The sequence below is a fragment of the Stenella coeruleoalba genome, assembly GCF_951394435.1.
Source record: "Stenella coeruleoalba genome assembly, chromosome: X".
NCBI classification, from domain to species: Eukaryota; Metazoa; Chordata; class Mammalia; order Artiodactyla; family Delphinidae; genus Stenella; species Stenella coeruleoalba.
This window is the reverse complement of record NC_137152.1, coordinates 121719673-121734544: the sequence shown is the minus strand read 5'-3', so window position 1 is coordinate 121734544 and position 14872 is coordinate 121719673. Positions and strand designations below refer to the sequence as shown.

At 35.5% G+C, this 14872-nt stretch overlaps 1 protein-coding gene across 1 annotated transcript in view; it reads left to right on the top strand.

Moving 5' to 3' along the window:
- Positions 1 to 14872, top strand: part of GABRA3 (gamma-aminobutyric acid type A receptor subunit alpha3) — a 267558-nt gene that overhangs the window by 2309 nt on the left and 250377 nt on the right. The gene's annotated exons all lie outside the window — the stretch shown is intronic.

The window sequence follows — 14872 nt, the reverse complement described above, 5'->3', positions numbered from 1 at the left end:
TATTAGAAGCATTTGACCTAGCTCCCTGTATTCTTGTGCAGTACCAGAAGTCAGCAAATGTCTGGTAGGGGAAATCTGCTGAGCATTTGTCTCATCAACTTTTCAGTTTGTCAACCAGCCCTGTCAAACTGTTAAAACTTTGTTGGTTTTTCTTTCTCTCACTAGAGGCATTTTGCCTGGGTAAGTCTGGTCGGCAGTCTCTTATTAGAGTTGGTACATTTTTCAGAGGAAAAAACAATTGGAGATTGTCAGTTTACATTGAAAAAGTATTCCTCTCCTTGACTTGTTAATTTATTTAATCCTTGTTGCTTCCACCACTATTTGGTACGTTTAAAATTATTTTTGTATTCTAAGTGAAATAATTCAGACACAGAAAGACAAATACCATATGATTTCACTCATATGTGGAATCTAAAACAAACAAGCAAACAAGCAAATGATCAAACAAAACAAAAAGTAACTCATAGATACAGAGAGTAGATTGGTGATTATCAAAAGGAAGGGGGCTAGGGAACGTGCAAAATGTGTGAAGGCAGTCAATTGTAAGTAGACTTCTGGGGGTGACCACTTTGTAGTGTTTACAGATATCAAATTAAACGTTATACATATGAAACTTATACAGTGTAATATACCAATTTTACTTCAATAAAAAGTTTTTGTAAATTTTCCAGTTTTTTCTAGTTGTAGAGGATTGTTACCTCTCATGACCTTTTATTCAGAAGCAACCCAAATACATATTCTTGATGCTATTGTGACTGGGATCTTTTAATGATTTAAACATTTCTTGCTCATTTATAGAAAATTGATTTTTGTATATCACTTTTGTATCCAGCAATTTTAATAACGTCCCTACTTGAATGTAATCATTTATCCATATATTCTTTTAGATTTTTCTATGTAATCAATAATATAATCTGTGAATAATGACAATTTTAAACTTCTTTTCCTATGTTTATGCTTTTATTTTTTGTTGTATTCTTAACACACTGAACTCACTAATACTTCCACTACAATGCTGAATAGTAGTGATAATGGTAGCCATCGTATCATATTCCCAATGTCAAAGAGAAGTATTTTAATATGTTATAGATAAGTGTGATGTGGTCAGTAAGTATATTTCTAGATACATTGTATCATATTTAGGAAGTTTTCTTGTATTCCTTGTTTACTATTTTTTTGGGGAAAGAATGCATATCAGATTTTATCAACTGCCTTTTTTCCTATGCCTCTTCGCATAATCAAAATATTGCTCTCGGGCTTCCCTGGTGGCGCAGTGGTTGAGAGTCCGCCTGCCGATGCAGGGGACACGGGTTCGTGCCCCGGTCTGGGAAGATCCCACGTGCTGCGGAGCGGCTGGGCCCGTGAGCCATGGCTGCTGAGCCTGCACGTCCAGAGCCTGTGCTCCGCAACGGGAGAGGCCACAACAGTGAAAGGCCAGTGTACCGCAAAAAAAAAAAAAAAAAAATTGTTCTCCTCTAAAATGTTAATGTGGTGAATAACATTTAAAAAAATTTAACCAGAATTGCATTTCTGGGATAAACCCAACTAGGCCATGATGTATTACATTATTTATATATTGTTGGATATGATTTATGTACATTTTTTTGGGTTTTGTTTTTGTTTTTGTTTTTTGCGGTACGTGAGCCTCTCACTGTTGTGGCCTTTCCCGTTGCGGAGCCCAGGCTCCGGACGCGCAGGTTCAGCAGCCATGGCTCATGGGCCCAGCCACTCCGCGGCATGTGGGATCTTCCCAGACCAGGACACCAACCCATGTCCCCTGCATCAGGAGGCGGACTCTCAACCACTGTACCACCAGGGAAGCCCTGATTTATGTACATTTTTAAGGATGTTTTTATTCATGACTATGAATCAGAATGGCCTGTAATTTTGTTTCCTCATTCAGTCCTTGCCAGGTTTTGATTTCAAGGCTGTTAGCCTCATAAAATGATTTTGGGAGTGTTGCACCTTTCTATTTTATGGAAGAGTTTTTACTAGATTGTAATTACTTCTTTCTTAAATGATTGGTAGAAATTGCAGCAAAGCCATTTTGGCCTAGATTTTCTCTGAGGGAAAATTTTAGTTTTGTATATTCTTAATAGAGCAATATTTAGGTGATCCTTTTGTTTTTGTCTTTCTTGTGATATAATATGCATACAGTGAAAACCACATGCCTTTAATAAACAAAACGATGAATTTTGACAAAAGGATACATTCATGTAACCATCACCCAGATTGAGATAAAGAACATTCCATGATCCCTGAATATCCCCTTGTGCCCCTTCCAGTCACTGTCCCTCCTACGTCATTATTCTAACTTCTCTTATTATAAATAGTTTTGCCTGTTCCTGCACTTCATATAAATGGAATAGTAGATTGTGTACTCCTCTTTGATCTCACTTCTTTTGTTCAGCATCACATTTTTTGAGATCTATGCAGGTTGCTGTATTTATTAGTAGTTTGTTCTTTTTAATACTAACTAGAACACCATTGTATGACTGCACCATAGTTTGTTTATCCAGTTATTGCTATGGACTTTGTTTCTTCCCCATTTTTTAGCTATTATGAATAAAGCTGCTATGAACTTTCTTATATAACTTTTTTGTGAACATGATTTCCTTTCTATTGGTTATATACCTATGAGTAGAATTGCTTGACTGTAGGTATAGTTGTATGTTAAAATCTATGAGAAACTGCCAAAGAGTTTCTTAAAGTGGTTGCACCATTTTAAACTTTCACCATTCATGTGTGAGAGTTTTGCTTCACATTCTTGACAAGAGTGAATATAAATTAATCTTTTATCCATTCTAGTGAATGTGTAGTGATACTTATTATAGTGTTAATCTGACATTCTACAATGACTAATAATGCAACTTTTTCAGCACCTATTGGCCATTTGTGTATCTTTATAGATCCTCTTTTGTGCAGTGTCTATTAAAATATTTTGCCATTTTTGTTACTTATAAATCATTTTAAACTCTAGTATAAATGTTAAAAAAAAGTATAACTACAATAATTGTTTAACGGATGCACAATGTAAAAAAATGTAAATTGTGACATTGAGAATATAAAATGTGTGTGGTGGAGAAAAAGGCTAGAGTTTTTATATGCAAGAGAAGTTAAGTTGTTATTGGGTTAAAATAGGCTATTATAACCATAATAAGTTTTATGTAAGTCTCATGGTAACCACAAAGTGAAAACCCACAGAAGATACACAAGAGATAAAGAGAAAGAAATCAATGCATACCACTACATAAATCATTAAATCATAAAGGAAGATAGTTGGAGATGAAGAATGGAATAATGGAACTCCAAAATAGCCAGAAAACAGTTAAGAAGATGGCAATATTAAGTTCTTCCATATCAATAATTACACAAATGGATTAAATTCTCAAATCAAAAGACACAGAGTTGCTGAATGGAAAAAAATCCAAGACTCAACTCTACACCACCTGTAAGAGATTCACTTCAGCTTTAATGATACACATAGGCTCAAAGTGAAAGGATAGAAATAGATATCCATGGAAATGGTAACCAAAAGAGAGCAGAAGTGGCTATATTTATATCAGATAAAATAGACTTTCAGACAAAATTGTTCACAAGAGACAAAGAAGGTCACTATATAGTGGTGAAAGAGTAAATTCATGAAGAGGATATAACAATTATAAGTATATATGTACAGTAAGTCCCCTACATACAAACCTTCAAGTTGCAAACTTTCAAAGATGTGAACGTGCATTTGCATGTCCAATCACGTAAGTTAGTTCACATGTCTGGCGTACATTGTCATGTGTGTGCATCCTCTACAAGTGGTTGTGCTTTTGTGTACTTTACTGTACAGTACTGTATAGAGTACAGTAGTACAGTATCTTTATTTCAAGCCCAGGCTATCTGGAAGCAAGTGTAAAAGCAGTGGTGATGTAGCTGGTACTGCTCAGAAGCGCCAAGGGATAATGATGGAATTGGAGGCCCAGAGAAAGGATGAAGAGAGACAAGAGAAAGGAGAAGTAACTGCAGAACTGAAGAGATTCACAACGCAGGAAATGGCAGGGGGATTTTCTTTATTTGAGGAGGCACTGTTAGTTTTTGAGGCACAGGACCCACAGGACCCAAACATAGAATGGTACATGAAGGTTGCAGTAGCCATTCAGAATGCAATCCAGTGCTACCATGTCCATCTATGATAAGAAAAAAAGAGCTACTACCCAGACAGCACTGGATCATTTTTTCAAGAGGGTACATAGAATTGAATCTAGCAAGGAACCAGAACCTGTGCCATCAATGTCAGGCATGAGTGACATTGCAGCTTGCCCTCTTTCTCCTATTGCTAATGATCCTTCACCTCTACCATCTCCCACCTCCTCTCCCTCCTCCAGTCAGTAACTCTTCTTGTCTGTTCCTTCGATGCCAGCCCCTGGATGCCAGCTGTTGTACTGTACTACTGTACTTTTCAAGGAACTGTACTGTAAGATTAAAAATATTTTCATTATTTTTTGTGCTTGTTTTTTTATGTATTATTTGTGTGAAAAGTATCATAAACCTATTACAGTACAGTACTATATAGCCGACTGTGTTAGTTGGATACCTGGGCTAACTTTGTTGGACTTAATGAACAAATTGGACTTACAAACACGCTCTCAGAACAGAATTTGCTTATATGTAGGGGACTTACTGTACCCAACACTGGAGTGGTTGAATGTTTAAAACAAATATTAACAGAACTGAAGGGAGAAATAGCAAGAAAATGACAGGACTTCAATACTCCACTTTCAACATTGAACAGATCATCCTGACAGAAAATCAATAAGGAAACAGCAGACTTGAATTACACTGTAGAACAAATGAACCTAACAGACATATCCAGAACATTCCATCCAACAGCAGCAGAATGCTCATTCTTCTCAAGTGCACATGGAACATTCTCTAGTATAGATCATATGTTGCACCACAGAGCAAGTCTCAACAAATTTAAGTTGATTGAAATCATATCAATATTGTTTATGTCCACAGTAGTATGAAACTGGAAATCAATAATAGCAAGAAAACTGGAAAACTCACAAATGTGTGAAAAATAAACAACACACTCCTGAAAAGCCAATAGGTCAAAGAAGAAATCAAAAGGAAAATCAGAAAGTATCTAGAGACAAAAGAAAATGGAAACACAACATACCAAAACATATGGGATGCAGCAAAGGCAGTTTTAAGAGGGAAGTTAATAGTGATAAACACCTACATTAAGAAAGAGAGATCTCAAATAAACAACCTAATTTTACACCTCAGGGAACTAGAAAAAGAAGAACAAACTAAACCCAAAGTTAGCATAAGGAAGGATATAATAAAAATGAGAGCAGAAATAAAAACAGTAGAGACCAGAAAGGGAGAAATAAAAACAATAGAGACCAAAAAAATCAGTAAGCCCAAGAGTTAGTTTTTTGAAAAGATAAACAAAATTGACAAATATTTATGTAGATTAAATGAGGGGGGGAGGAGACTCAAATAAACACAATTATAAATGAAAGAGGAGACAGTAAATATTGTGACTGATACTACAAAAATATATACAAAGTATCATACTGTAATGAATAATTAGATACCAACAAATTGAATAACATAAAAGAAATGGATAAATTCCTAGAAATATACAACCTACCAAGACTGAATCATGAAGAAATAGAAAATTGGAACAGAACAATAATGAGGTGGAGATTACAGCATTAATTCACTGAATCTTAACAAATATGTAAGGAAGGATTAAGGCCAATCCTTCTAAAATTCTTCCAAAAAATTGAAGAGGAAGGAACACACCAAACATTTTTAGACCAGTAATACCATGATGCCATTGCCAGATAATTAGACTTCAAAAAAAGCAAACTATAAACCAATATCTCTGATGAATATAGATACAAATATTTCAACAAAATACTAACAAATCTAATTCAACAGCACGTTAAAAGGATCATACACTGTGATCAAGTTGGATTAATCCCTGGGAGGCAATGATGATTCAACATATGCAAATCAATAAATGTGATAACCACATTAATAAAATGAAGGGTAAAAATCATGTGATTATGTCAACAAATGCAGAAAAATCACTTGAAATAATTCAACATCCTTTTACAATAAAAACTCCCAATAAATTGGGTGTAGAAGGAATGTACCTTAACATAATCAAATCCATGTATGAGAGACCCACAGCTAACATAATACTCAATGGTGAAAGATTGAAGGCTTTTTCTCTAAGATTGGGATAAGTGTGCCCACTCTCACCACTCCTATCCAATATCGTACTGTAAATCCTATCCAGAGCAACTAGGCAAGAAAAAGAAATAAAAGGCATCCATATCAACAAGGAAGAAGTTAAATTTTCTCTGTTTGCAGATGACATAATCTTATATATAGAAAATGCTAAAATTTCCACAAAAAATTATTAGGACTAATAAATGAATTAAGCAAAGTTGTAGGATACAAAATCAACAAAGATCAGTTATATTTCTGAACCCTAAAAATGAACTATCTGAAAAAGTAATTTAGAAAACAATCCCATTCACAATAGCATCAAAAACAATAATATTCTTAGGAATAAATTTAACCAAGGAGGTGAAAGGTTTATATACTGAAAACAATAAGACATTGATGAAAGAAATTGAAGAAACACAAACACAAATAAATGGAAAGATATCCCATATATATGGATCAGAAGAATTAATATTGTTAAAATGTCCATATGACTCAAAGCTATCTATAGATTCAATGCAATCCTTATCAAAATTTTAATGGCATTTTCACACAAATAGAAAAAAATTCTAAAATCCGTATGGAATCATCAAAGTCTCTGATTCACCAAAACAATCCTGAGAAAGAATATCAAAGATGGAGGCATCACACGTCCTGATTTGAAACTATATTACAAAGCTATAGTAATCAAATCAGTATGGTACTGGCATAAAAACAGACACATAGACCAATGAAACAGAACTGAGAGCCCCAGACATAAACCTATGCGTATATGGTCAACTTATATTTGACAAGGGAGCCAAGAATACTCAATGGGGAAAGGATAGTCTTTTCAATAAATGGTGTTGGAAAACCATGTATTTCATGCAAAAGAGTGAAAGTGGACCCCTATCTTACACCACTCATAAACATTAACTTGAAGTGGATTAAATCTTAAATGTAAAATCTGAAACCATAAAAGTTCTAGAAGAAAACAGAGGGAAAAATCTTCTGGACATTGGGGTTGGCAATGAATTTTTTGGATATGGCACCAAAGCACAAACAGCAAATCAGAAGTCAACAAATGGCAACACATCAAACTAAAAAGCTTCTGCACAGCAAAAGAAACAATAAACACAATGAAAGGCAGCCTACAGAATGGGAGAAAATATTTACAAACCATAATATATCTGATGAGGGGTTAAAATCTAAAACATTAAAAAAAGCTTATAGTACTCAATAGTAAAAACAAAACAAATAATCCAGTTAATCGTGGGCAAAGGACCTGAATAGACATTTTTACAAAGAAGACATACAAATGGCTAACAGGTACATGAAAAGGTGTTCAACATAAAAAATCTTTAGGGAAATGCCAATCAAAATTACAATGAGATATCAGCTCACACTTGTTAGAATGGCTTTTATCAAAAACCAAGAGATAACCAGTTTTGGCAAGAATGTGGAGAAAAGGGAACTGTTGTGCACTGTTGATGGGACTGTAAATAGGTGTAGCCATCATGGTAAACAGTATGGCAGTTCCTCAAAAAATTAAAAATAGAACTACCATATGATTCATCAGTTCCACCTCTGGGTACATATTTGAAGGAAGTGACATTAGTAACTTCAAGAGATATCTGCACCCTAATGTCCATTGCAGCATTATTCACAATAACCAAGACATGGAAACAACCTAAGTGTCTATTGACGAATGAATGGTTAAAGAAAATGTGGTGTATATATGCAATGGAATATTACTAAGCCATAAAAAAGAAGGAAATCCTGATATTTATGACAACATGAACGAACTGTAAGGTCATTACGCTCAGTGAAATAATCAGGCAGAGAAAGACAAATTCTTGTATGACCTCACTTATATGTGGAATCTAAAAAAGGTGAACTCATTGAAACTGAGGGTAGATTGGTGTTTGCCAGGGGCTGAGCAAAAATTGAAAAGGAGAGAACACTCCTAAACTCGTTTTATAAGGCCAGCCAGATAAGCACACTACAAGGAAAAAAACTGTAGACCAATATCCCTGATGAATATATTGATAGATGCAAAAATTCTCAACAAAATATTAGCAAACTGAATTCAACAGTGCAATGAAAGGATCACACACCATGACCAAGTGGGATTTATCCCTGGGCTGCAAGAATGGTTCAACATACACAAATCAATAATTGTGATAAACCACATTAATAGAATGAAAGACAAAAATGATATGATCATCTCAATAGATACAGGAAAAGCATCCTTTCATGATAAAAATCCTCAACAAATTGGGTATAGAAGGAATGTACCTCAACATAATAAAGGTCATATATGGCAAACCCACAGCTAACATCGTACTCAACAGTGAAAGATTAAAAGCTTTCCCTAAGATTAGGAACAAGACAAGGGTGCCCACTCTCACCACTCTTATTCAACATAGTACTAGATAGAAGTCCTAGCTAGAGCAATCAAACAAGACAAAGAAATAAAAAACATCCAAAAAGGAAAAGAAGAAGGAAATTGTCATTATTTGCAGATGATATAATCTTATGTATAGAAAGTCCTAAAGACTCAACCAAAAAACTTTTGGAACTAATCAAAAAGTTCAGTAAAGTTTCAGGCTATAAAAATCAGTTGTATTTCTATAAACTAACAACATAATATCTGAAAAAGAAATAAAGAAAACTATCCCATTCACAATAGCATCAAAACCAGTAATATACTTAGGAATAAACTTAATCAAGGAAATGAAAGGTCTGTACAATGAAAACTAAAGGACTTTGATCAAAGAAATTGAATAAGACACAAACAAATGGAAAAATATCCTTTGTTCATGGATGGGAAGAATTAATATTGTAAAAATGTCTATACTACCCAAAGCCATACATGGATGCAATGCAATCCCTACCAAAATTCCAATGGCATTTTTCACAAAATAGTAAAACAATCCTAAAATTGCACGGAAACTCAAAAGACCCTGAATATCCAAAGCAATCCTGAGAAAGAAGAACAAAGCCAGAGGCACCACACTTCCTGATTTCAAACTATACTACAAAGTTGTAATTAAAACAAGATTTTTTTTCTTTATCTTTGATTTTCTGTAGTGTGAAAATGATATGCCTAGGTACAGTTTTTTAACATTTTTCATGTGTGTTGTTCTCTGAACTCCCACATCTGCGGTTTGGTGTCTGACAATATTTTGGGGAAATTATCAGTCATTATTGTTTCAAATATTTCTTCTCTTCCTCTCTTACTTCTCCATCTGGTACTCCCATTATGCATATGTTACAATTTTTATAGTTGTCTCAAATCCTTGGATATTCTGTTCTACTTTTTTCAGTCTTTGCTTTTCAGTTTTGGACAAAATTTTATGTTGATATATCCTCTAGCTCAGTTTTTTTTCTTATCTGTGGCCAGTCTACCAATAAGCCCATCAAAGGCATTCTCCACTTCTGTTACGATGTTTTTGATCTCTAGCATTTATTTTCGGTTCTTTCTTAGAATTTCCATCTCTTTGCTTATATTGCCCATGTGTTCTTGCATGCTGTCTACTTTATCCATGAGAGCCCTTACATATTAATCATAGTTGTTTTAAATTCCTGGTCTGATAATTCCAACATCTTTTTCATGCCTGTTTGTAATGCTTGCTCTGTCTCTTCAAATTGTGTTTTTTACCTTTTGGCATGCCTTATAATCTTTTCTTGATTGTTGGATGTGATACACTGGATATAAGGAACTGCTGCATATAAGCCTGTAGAATTGTTGTGGTGAGATATGGGGGGAAGGGAAGTACTATACATTCCTATGATTAGGTCTCAGCCTTTAGTAAGCCTATGTCTCTGCACTGTGAACTTCACAAATGCTTCTCAGTATTTTTCACCCCGCTTAGTTGTGTCAGGATGGCTAGAGTGTGATGGATTTGGGTATTTTTCTTTTTACACATAAAAGACCAGAGATGAGTAAAGTTGGATATTTCTCTTTCCCCAGGTCAGTTAGGCTTTGATAATCCTCCAGCAGGTTGGGCTCTGGTTAACTACATTCTCCTAAGGGCAGGCCTTATTAAGAACAGAGTACTCTGGTGTATTTCAAAATGGTTCCTTTGCCCCTCCTCCTGGTAGAGGAAGCAGGAGGGACTTTTTCTCCAATATTTATTGTGAGAACATGATTAAGTTCCTAGAGGTAAATTTCACAATATTGTGGAGGCTCCCCTATTACTGGGTGCCCCTGGAATTTTTAATTCTCATACTTGTCCACACTGAGCCTCCAGCAATTCATCAATTAACCCAGCATTGGATCCCCTGGCAGTTTCAGCTAGTGAGTCTCTACTGTGGTAAGCTTTAACTCCTTGTACTCGCCTCTCTGTCTCTCCAGTCTTGGAGGCAGAAGTTTGCCTTGTGTCCTCACCTTTCTTATGTATCCAAGAGGTATTGTTTTTTCATTTTGTTCAAGGTTTACTTTCTGTTAGGATGGAGTGATGACTACCAAATTCCCTACATGGAGAACGGGAAATTGGAGGTCCACCTTAACTTTTCAAAGTTTGCTTAGAGTCAGTGTTGCTGGATGTATTGATAGATCTTTTCCCTTAAATTTCAGCACTTTAAAGGTACCTTTTTTTCTGATGAGAAGTCAATGGTGGATTATATTATTGTTCCTCAGGCTGTTATTTTTTTCTGGATTATTTCAAGATTTTCCCTTAATATTTGGTTTTCATGTAGCTTGACTATGATGTACCTGGGTATTCTGCTTGGGGTTCACTGAGCTCCTTGAATCTGTAAATTTATGTTTCATTATATTTGGAACTAGTTCAGGCATTATTTTTCAAATATTTTTCCTTCTTCTTCTTCTGTTTTTTGCCTTCTGGGACTCCAATTACATTTATGTTAGAACTTTGATATTATCTAACAGATCACTGAGTCTCAATCTTTTTCAATCTTTTCTGTGTACTTCAGATTGAATAATATCTATTAATTTGCCTTCAAGTTAATTTACTCTTCTTTCATTTTCAATCTACTATTAAGCCCACCCCATGACCTTTACTTTAGATTTTTAATTTTCAGTTCTAGAATTGGCATCTGTTGTTTCTTTTTAATTGTTTCTATACCTCTGATATAATTTTCTATTTGTTCATTAAAACTGCGTTTTCCTTTATTTCCAGTAGTGTAGTTATGATAGATGACTTAAAATCCTTTTCTGCTAATTTCAACATCTGGTGCATCTTAGGGCTGGTCTCCACTAACTGCCTTTTCTCTTGAGTATAGGTAATATTTTCCTGTTTCTTTTTCTCCCCTAGCAATTTTGGAGTATACCCTAAATTTTGTGAATGATATATATATAGGATATCTATACTCTCTTTCATTTCTCTATAGAGTATTGCTTTTTTTGTTTGTTTTAGTAGGCAATTAATGTGGCTGAACTGAAACACAAAACTCTCCTTTGTGGTGGGCAGCACTGAAAATTCTGTTTAATTTTTTCAGCTTTATTTAGGCTCTTTGGAATCTGTCACCACATGTATCATTTATGGCTCCATCAGCGATTTGGGCAGTTTATACACAGAATTGGGGTCTCCCACTCTGTAGTTCTCTCCATTATTGGATTTCTCTCATCGTTTTCCAGCTTCAGTTGTCATCCTGAACTCTGTCTTCTGGTTCTGCAAGCCACAAGGACTGTGAGCAGTTGTGTTACGTAGCCAAATATCACTGGCTTGTCAGAGCCAACTCTGCACCTCTCCTCTCAATTTCATGTTGATAGAATTGGCCAGGGTGGGAATATTTACACTATGGAAATTGGGAAATACTATGAATCAGGCTTTTATTTATTTTTTCCTGGAGATCCAGTTGTTAAACATTTAACAGCTGCAACACCTACTTGTAGTTTCTCTAGAATTTTAGTTATTGCTTTGGCCTGGGGCCTGCCCTCAGGCAGACATTTTTAAAAAAGGGCAAACTCACTTAGTATTGCTCCTTTCTTTCAATTGTCAACTCTTCCAATTTGTGACTACTTATGATTAATTTCCAATGCATTTGCATTATTGTTTTTTGTCCAGAGTTTATTATTGCTATGTGCAGCATAATTGGTTTCATAGAAACTGCTCCACCACTACCAGAAGTGGTTCTAGTAAAATTTCTCTGTGGTTTGCAGTGAACTGAGAACATTTATGAAAATGCTATTAATTTTTAAGCTATTAATACAGCTAAAATTGTATGATTTAAATTATAATTTTTGTTATGAGAGTATCCTCATCTAACTTATTTGAATTAAAATATCTTTTCTTTTAAAAATGATGGTGCCCTAGATGGTTTATTTGTTTAGTATCTTTATCTGCCAAAAGCAAAACTTTGCCACTGTAGTGGGTTGAATAGTGTCTCCCAAAAATTCATGTCCACTCAGAACCTAAGGATGTGATCTTATTTGGATGTGTAGTCTGCAGAAGTAATTAGTTAAATATCTTGAGGAGAAATCATCCTGGGTTTAGGCTGGGACCTAAATCCTATGACTGCTGTCTTTATAAGGGAAAAAACAGGGAAATTTGGTCACACAGAGACAGAGGAGAAGACAATTTGAAGACGGAGGCAGAGATTGGAGTGATGCTTCTATAAGCCAAGGAATTCCAGGAGCCACCAGAAGCTGGAAGAGTCAAGGAAAGATTCTCCTCTAGAGCTTTTAGGGAAAGTGAGGCCCTGCTAACACCTTAATGTCAGACTTCTGGCCTCCAGAATTATGAGACAATAAACTTCTGTTGTTTTAAGCCACCAAATTTATGGTAATTTGTTATGGCAACCCTATGAAATAATACAGCAACCTATGACAGTTCATAATATTTCCTTTTGCCATTTCGCTAATCCAAATTCAATGGGCATTTATGCAAACAAATGTACAAAAAAATACGTACCTCTGCAGGAAGGAGTGTGCATAGCTATGTGCCCACATACACTTGTTTTATGTATAACTTACATGTTGCTTTGGTAGACAAAAATACTGTACCTGGGGTCAGCAGTCTGGGTGAGGGTCTTGGTTCTGTCACTAATTCACTATGACGTTGTGTGAGCTATATTTTTTCTTCAGGCCAGCTTCTCTTTTTGAAAAATGAGATGGTTATCTTTTTTTAAATTATTTTTTATTGCAGTGTAGTTGCTTTACAATGTTGTGTTAGTTTCTGCTATACAGCAAAGTGAATCAGCTATACGTATACATATATCCCCTCTTTTTGGATTTCCTTCCCATTTAGGTCACCACAGAGCACTGAGCAGAGTTCCCTGTGCTATACAGTAGGTTCTCATTAGTTATCTATTTTATACATAGTAGTGTATATATGTCAATCCCAATCTCCCAAGTCATCCCACCCCCCATTCCTCCCCTGGTATCCATATGTCTGTTCTCTACATCTGTGTCTCTATTTCTGCTTTGCAAATAAGTTCATCTGTATCATTTTTCCAGATTCCACATATAAGCGATATTATACAATATTTGTTTTTCTCTTTCTGACTTACTTCACTTTGTATGACAGTCTCTAGGTCCATCCACGTCTCTGCAGATTGCACAATTCAAAAAGATACATGCACCCCAATGTTCATTGCAGCACTATTTACAATAGGCAGGACATGGAAGCAATGTAAATGTCCATCAACAGAAGAATGGATAAGAAGATGTGGTACATATATACAATGGAATATTACCCAGCCATAAAAAGGAACGAGATGGTTATCTTTATGGGTCCTTCCAGCTCAGTGACTGAGCCTATGGATCCCTATCTCTCTATATACTCAGTATATGGGTATATGCATGTAGTCAGAGTGGAGCATGTGTGCCTCAATGAACAGAAGTAGAGAGTATTAGGATTTTTTTTGGGGGGGGGACCAAACAGGATAGTGGTTTAGATAGAAATAGCACAACATGGGAAACATTTTAAATGCCTTCCATGTCCCAGTCACTACATACATATTGAGGTCAGTACACTAAACACACATAATAAAACACATGTTCAATCAGATGCCCTAAAGGACCATTTTGATTCTCTGACTAAATGGGCTGAAAAACCACAGTATGAGGGGTTTGATTAAGAAAACTATTATGCTAATCATTATATATAGGTAGAAGCTGAATTCTTTGTTAGGAGCAGCTCTTTACACATATGTTCCTATTCATATTGCTCCTGAAATGCTCAAAAGGGAATGTTGTGTCAGTGTGATTTGGGGTCCCATTTGGGGACTCACTTTTTAAATTTGGTAGTCTATATTTCACTCTTCACAGATCAACAACTTCACCCGGAATTTTCCTGTCTTAGAGCCTAGATTGTTAGGTGTGAAAGGGTCTTTCAAGATCATGCACATCCATTGCCATTCATTTTACCATTGAGGATAATGAGGGCCAGATTGAAGAAGTGACTTGTCAAAGGTAATAGTCAAGTAATTTTCAGAGGCAGGACTGAAACCTAAGTTCCTTTATTTTATTCTCAGTCTAGGTCTTTTTCTTCCCCCTGTTGCATTGTTACTATACTTTACCCAGGTTTTTTCCCCCAGTGGGAATATAATTCTTTTATACTTTGAGTTAATTCATCTCCTTCCCTCTCTTCTTCCTCCTTGTGCAAACTCACACACTTACATACACCTATATTCCCTTCAGAGGTTTTTGAAAGGAAAGCATTGTGATTCTGCTGCTTGTCTGTTTTGCCTG